Here is a 6,788-nt window from a genome sequence, read left to right as displayed (position 1 = left end):
TGCAGCTGGTTATTAGCACCCCATTAAGATCAAGCACAATCATCCGCCCGGGTCTAGCAGCCACATCAGGCTGCAGCAATGTGCTTGCCGGTGTCTCGTCTAGCCACCAACTTACTATAGCACCAACAGACATAATGAGTGGAGACAAATACACAGTGCAAACATCATATCTAAAACAAAAAACTGGACCAAAAACTACCAAATTTGGTATTGTATTGCACAAGTGATAAGGACTATCCGAAACAGCAAGTTCAAGAAGTACCAAATTGGTACTGTAATAGTGGACAGATGTGCACCTAAGTTCAACAGTACCAAATTTGGTACTTTAATGCACATATAGTGAGGACAACTAAAACAGTAATGTAACGAAAGGTAACATACCAACACAGAACCAGATAGAGAGAACAGATAAAGCTCAGGGCCAAAAATCAAGTGGACTCAGTCAGTAAAAAGCACATAGTGCGGAATACAACAGATTCTCACCGGCTACAGTTTGCATGCACGGGATAATTGATCATGAGCGCGATTGCACTTCTTTCTTTGCAAACCGAAAAGTTCCTGCAGGGTCGCAAAATTAGGGGAATCACCTCTCTGTTTCGAACAGCATCGACAGTAGTAGAGTCAACGCCCCCGTCGGTGCTATCCACAACAGTATCGTTTGCAAGTACTTCTTCCTGCTCATCCTCGGCCTCCCTCCGATCTTTGTTGCTTTCTGATCCCTCTTTGGCCTCCCCTTCACTCTCCTTTGTGGTTTCCACCCCCTCCGCAACACCCCCCTTTATGGCTTCTTCCTCCGTCCCTTTGGGTTCTTCCTCTCCCTTCTTGACCGTTGCATCATCGAGCTTTGTGCATCCTGGCTTTCCTCCACATCCAGCTCCACAACAACAGGGACTTTACCTTCCTCCTTGTCCTTAGTATTTTTACCATCTCTGGCCTCCTCCTCAATTTTACTTTTACTTTCGCTGTTACCTGTCTTTTTATCATCTTTGGCCTCCTCCTCACTTTTACTTTTGCTGTCACCTGTTGCCTCACATCTTTGCCCCGTCACATTGTCTTTCCCTATAGAATTACCTTGATTCAGATCATGGAGAACATCTGATATCTCCCTTGTCACCTCATCCACGTCCCATATTCGACTTGCAGCCGACTTTGTGGCGTGCTGGTCAGCAACAACTGTAGCATCCTACTCCTCTGCAAACACAAAGAAAGACATCACATACTAACTTGTATGAAAACCCCACTGAGTTGCAAGTGCGCATATGTATTCAAAAATGCACACATACTTACTCTTGACAACTTAAAGCCCACTGGCCCAGGACTTTGCCAAATTAGAGATTACCATATTACAACCCGGCTTGACACACTGATCCTTGCTTTGTAACAGAGCACTGAAGCACAACGGATGATACTGGTGTCAGCACTCTAGCATGAAGGTTCCGACTACATGTGCACACTCCAAGGTCTCACCGCATGCAACACATACCAAACACCGGATCACATTTACCGAATCATTAACTTGGGGCCTAGGATATAGCAGGAACCTCTTTCCAAGCCTGATATCAGACAACATCTCCTTCACAAATAGGGTATGCTCTTGACCTTCCTTCCATTTTTTCTCCAGAGTGTCATACTTAGCCTGTTGACAACCAACGGTCCCAATTATTTTCAAAAACTACCAAGAAGTCATACCGAGACTGGTACTTCTAAGTACTATACTACCAAACAGAACCTAAACTACCAAAACCACCAAAACTACCAAAAACTACCAAACTCGCGAATCATATAGTACCAAAAACATATAAATACCCTCAATGCAGAACTAAACTACCCAGACCTTATCAAAACTACCAAAAGCCACTTTTTGCAGCATTTTCAAATAGTACCTAAAAGTACCAAAACTATCAAAACTACTAAAACTACCAAAATCAAACTACCAAACAAGCTTTTTGCAGCACTTACAAATAGTACCTAAAAGTACCAAAACTACCAAACAAGCTTTTTGCAGCACTTTCAAATAGTACCTAAAAGTACCAAAAGTACCAAATCAAACTACCAAAGCCACTTTTTGTAGCACTTTCAAATAGTACCTAAAAGTATCAAAAGTACCAAAAGTACCAAAATCAAACTACCAAAATCACTTTCTGCAGCACTTTCAAACAGTATCCAAAAGTACCAAAAGTACCAAAACTCCCAAAACGACCAAAATCAAACTTTCAAATAGTACCAAAACAACCAAAACTACCAAAGAAATACTTTTTGCAACACCTTCAAAACCTACCTTCAAGTACCAAAACTATCAAAATTACCAAAATCAAACTACCAATTACACTTTTGCAGCACTTTCAAATAGTACCTAAAAGTATCAAAACTAGAAATACCAAAGCTATCAGAATAAAACTACCATAATACTTTTTGCAACACTTTCAAAAAGTACCTTAAAGTACCAAAACTACCAAAAAGTACCAGAAATACCAAACCATAAGACAGAAGGAACCATAAACTACCTAGAATAAAAACAGTTCTACCATAAGTACCTAACACTACCAATCCCACCAAACCAAGCATAAACAATTCTGTCAAAGGTACCTAACACTACCAATCCCACCAAACCAAGCATAAACAGTTCTACCAAAGGTACCTAACACTACCAATCCCACCAAACCAAGCATAAACAGTTCTACCAAAAACTCCCAAAACTACCAGCACCTGTTGCTCTAGAATCTCTTTGTCGAGCAATGACGTATCTTCACTGATTCCGTATCGGCGTAGCATCCTTCGACTGGCAGCCAAATCAGCTTCTATCAAATTGATTTTTGCGTCATCGCCAGTGTTGGCCTCTCTCAGTGTTTCCAGCTGGGTCTCATATTCCTTGATATTGTCCATAATCTGCTTGACAAGTTTATTGGAACCCTCCGCCCTCAAGAGTGTTTCCTTCTTTTGCTTCAGAGACATTGTCAGCTCTTTCAGCCTATCGACTACCCCCACACATGTCCGAGGGACTCTCCCAACCATAGCTTCAAGGTCCGCAATATAATAAGGTGTCTTCTCCTCATGACGCTGTGGGGGGACTTTCTTTGTAGGGGGCATACTATCGACTGGCGTAAGTCGGGGCTTCTTGGTATTTGACGAGTGGCCTCCTTGGAATGCACCGTTTACCTTTCGCCAATTCTCAACCTTATTTTCCAAGCCTCCTGGTTGGGAGGAACACATGTTGAGTACACTCTCACCAAACCTGGCCCATGCAACCCTGTGGCCCGCAGGGTCCTTTGTGACTGCATGACACTTCTCATATGCAAACAACGGGAAAATTTTGTAGTGATCTCCCCACATGATGGTGGGGCTTGGTACACCTTATGGAACACGAACCTGCATTCATCCTGAAGCCGTGGCTGCACGTGATTTAAGTAAATCTTTTTCTTCTTCTGATTGGAATGCCTGAATACAGTTAGCCACTGGTCATCGGGGATGTCATCTTCCGTAAGATCCTTTGGCAACACCCCCTCCATGCTCAATCCATACTCATCATGAAGCTCTTGTGCTGTATAGTAGAACTTTGTCAAGATAGGGTACTCCTCCATCTTGTTTTTTCCTGCGATGTGGAAACAACATGCAAGTAAAGACATGCTCTCATTCCAGCAGTCCAAATACCTGATTATTCACCCTATACGCCTCATTTCAATAATACCCGACTAACATCTGAAGCAGTAAAGGTTGTCTTTACAGGTATTAGATGAGCCACTTTTGTGAGCATATCAACAATCACGAAAACAGAGTCATAACCTCCTATAGAAGGTAATCCTGTAACAAAATCCATACTGATGCATTCGCATTTCATCTGGGGTATGTCAAGAGGTTGAAGTTGCCCTGGTAACTTGATCCTTTTGGCCTTTATCCACTGACAAGAAAGACACTGCCTCACATAGCGAAGTATGTCTCCTTTCATCCCAGTCCAAAAATAACTCCTCCTGACAGCATGAAGAGTCTTAGCATAGCCTGGATGTCTGGATGTAGGGCTATCGTGTGCTTCATACAAAATGGTCTTCTTTAATGCTGGATCTCTGGGTACACAGAGCCTATATCTGTAGTAAAGACATCCTCCCATAAGAGAGTAATCTTTAGCTTCAGGCATCCTATTCTGCTGGACTAGAGATACTATACGCTGGTATTCTGGATCTACTAAAGATGCTTCTTTGATTCTATCCCAGATAGGGTTATTTGGAATAGAGATAGCTCCGAGAAAGGATTTTCGGCTAAGACTATCTGCAACTGCATTTTCCTTCCTTGGTCTATACTTTATGTCAAGGTCATATTCCTGTAATAGCTCTATCCATCGTCGTTGTCGCATATTGAGAATAGGTTGAGTAAAAATCCATTTTAAGCTCTTGTGGTCTGTAACCAGTTGAAACTTGCGCCCAAGAAGATAATGTCTCCATAACTTCAGCGCATGAATAACTGCTAAAAGTTCCAAATCATGAGTAGGATAATTCTTCTCATGATCTCTCAGTTTTCGCGAAGTATACGCCACTGGTCTTCTTTCTTGTGTAAGAACTCTGCCTAGAGCAAATTTTCTAGCATCGGTTGCTACTTCAAATTCCTTACTGAAATCTGGAAGCTTTAAAATAGGAGCTGAGACCAACAACTCTTTTAGTTTAGCAAAGCTAGACTCGTGCTCGGTCTTCCATTCGATCCTCATCCCTTTCTTTAGGAGTTCCGTCAAAGGTGCAGCAATACGTGCATAGTCCTTGACAAAAATCCTGTACCATCCCATTATTCGAAGAAATCCTCTTACTTCACTAACGGTGGATGGTTGAGGCCAATCAACGATGTCCTTGACCTTGTCTGGGTCCACTGAAATCCCTCCAACCGATATGACAAATCCAAGATAGTTGACCTTTGGTGAGCAAAAAGTGCACTTGCTCTCTTTAGCGTAAAGTTGGTGTTTTCGAAGAAGATCAAGTACTTTGCGAACATGTTCTTCGTGATCTGACTCATTCTTAGAATAGATCAGAATGTCATCAAAGAAAACCAAGACAAAATCATCTAGGTAAGGTCTGAAAATATCCTGCATAAGTCGATTGAAGCTTGCAGGAGCATTTGTTAGACCAAAAGACATTACTGTGAACTCGTAGTGCCCATACCTAGTATTGAAAGCTGTCTTTGGAATATCCGGTTCCTTGATCCTGATTTGATAATATCCTGACCTTAGTTCTATCTTTGTAAACATTTTGGCGCTGTGGAGCCTGTCCAGGAGTTCGTCAATCCTTGGAATTGGATACTTGTTCTTGACAGTTACCTGGTTCAGTCCCCGGTAGTCTATGCATAGCCTTAAGGTTCCATCCTTCTTCTTCTAAAAAAGAACTGGAGCACCCCAAGAAGAAGTACTAGGTCGAATGAATCCTTGCTCAATGAGTTGCCTAAGTTGTTCCTTGAGTTCGATGGTTTCCGGAAGTGACATCTTATAAGGTCTTTTTGAGATAGGTTCACATCCAGGGATAGTCTCAATCTCATGATCTACCTCTCTGTGTGGTGGAAGATTCATAAGGTCTTCAGGGAATACATCATCATACTCCCTCAACCAGTTTGGTCGAAGTGAGGTATCTGATTGGTCCACCTTGTTGAGTTTCACCGCATACATTTGCTGACCCTTCCCTAGTCCCTTCAAAAGTCTGCTGGGCTTAACTAGAGTAGCCTTAGGTATCCCATTTCCCCCCTGGATTAAGGCTTCATTACCCAAGTTATCTGTAAAGGTAAAATTCCCTTGTGCACAATGTATGTGGGCCCTATTTTGCTTTAGCCAGTCCATCCCTAGTATCCCATCAAAGAATCCTAAGGGTAGGGTTCGAAATTGGGCAGAAGTTGGGTGTCCCCTCAAATCAAAATCGATTTTTCCTGCAGAATGTTGAGATACTACTTCCTTGCTATTTGCTAACTCTACAACTAGCTTGCTTGTTGGATACTCATCTAGCTTTAGCTTCCTCATGCATCTGGGTGAAAGAAATGAAATAGTACTACCACAATCTATAAGGAAGTTAACTTGTTCACCTTTGAGAGATCCTGGCGTATGAATGATTGCATATTGCTCGCAACCATTGGGATTGTCAATTGCAGCATGTAGGTTTGCTCTCTCCACTACTTCGTCACCCACAGTTGGTTGTACCACTGCGGCATTCACTCTGGCGGTAGCTCCACGCCCTCGCCCTCGCCCTCTGTTCATCCTTCCTCGTCCTCCTCTTCCATTAGCTTGGCCACGCCCATGGGTATTCAAGGGTATGGCATTGGCATTGGTTGCCTGAATGTTCCTGGGAAAATTGGATCTGTAATGCCCATGCTCGCCGCAGCCATAGCATCGGATATCAGGGAACTCCATGGTTGTGGTGGTAGCCACAATAGGGCGCTGGTTATACGCTTGGTTGGCTGGTCTGTTATCCCAAGCAGTGGTCCTTGCCCTCTTTGCCCAATGATTCCTCCTGTTTTGATTAGCCCTTTGTACTTCAAGAGCTAGAGGTTTGGCCCTTAACAAGGCATCCTGTAGCATTGTCGGCTGAGAGCTTCCAACCGAGTATTCAGGGGATCGATTAGTCCTTGGCAGAACCTTGCCACCTGTTGTTCCAAGGTCATCTTAGAAGCATATCTCCAAAGAGTGACAAACTTTGCATAGTATTCTTCGACAGATGAATTCAGCTGCCGAAGTGAAAAGAATTCATTCATCCTCAAGGTTCTATAGGCAAGCGGTAAATATCGCTCCATTATTGTAGCTTTGATGTCTTCCCAGGACTAGGAAGATCCCT

Source organism: Adiantum capillus-veneris, chromosome 22 (genome assembly GCF_014529385.1).
Source record: "Adiantum capillus-veneris isolate H3 chromosome 22, ASM1452938v2, whole genome shotgun sequence".
NCBI lineage: Eukaryota > Viridiplantae > Streptophyta > Polypodiopsida > Polypodiales > Pteridaceae > Adiantum > Adiantum capillus-veneris.
The sequence above is the reverse complement of the archived record's forward strand: the minus strand, read 5'-3'. Positions refer to the sequence as shown.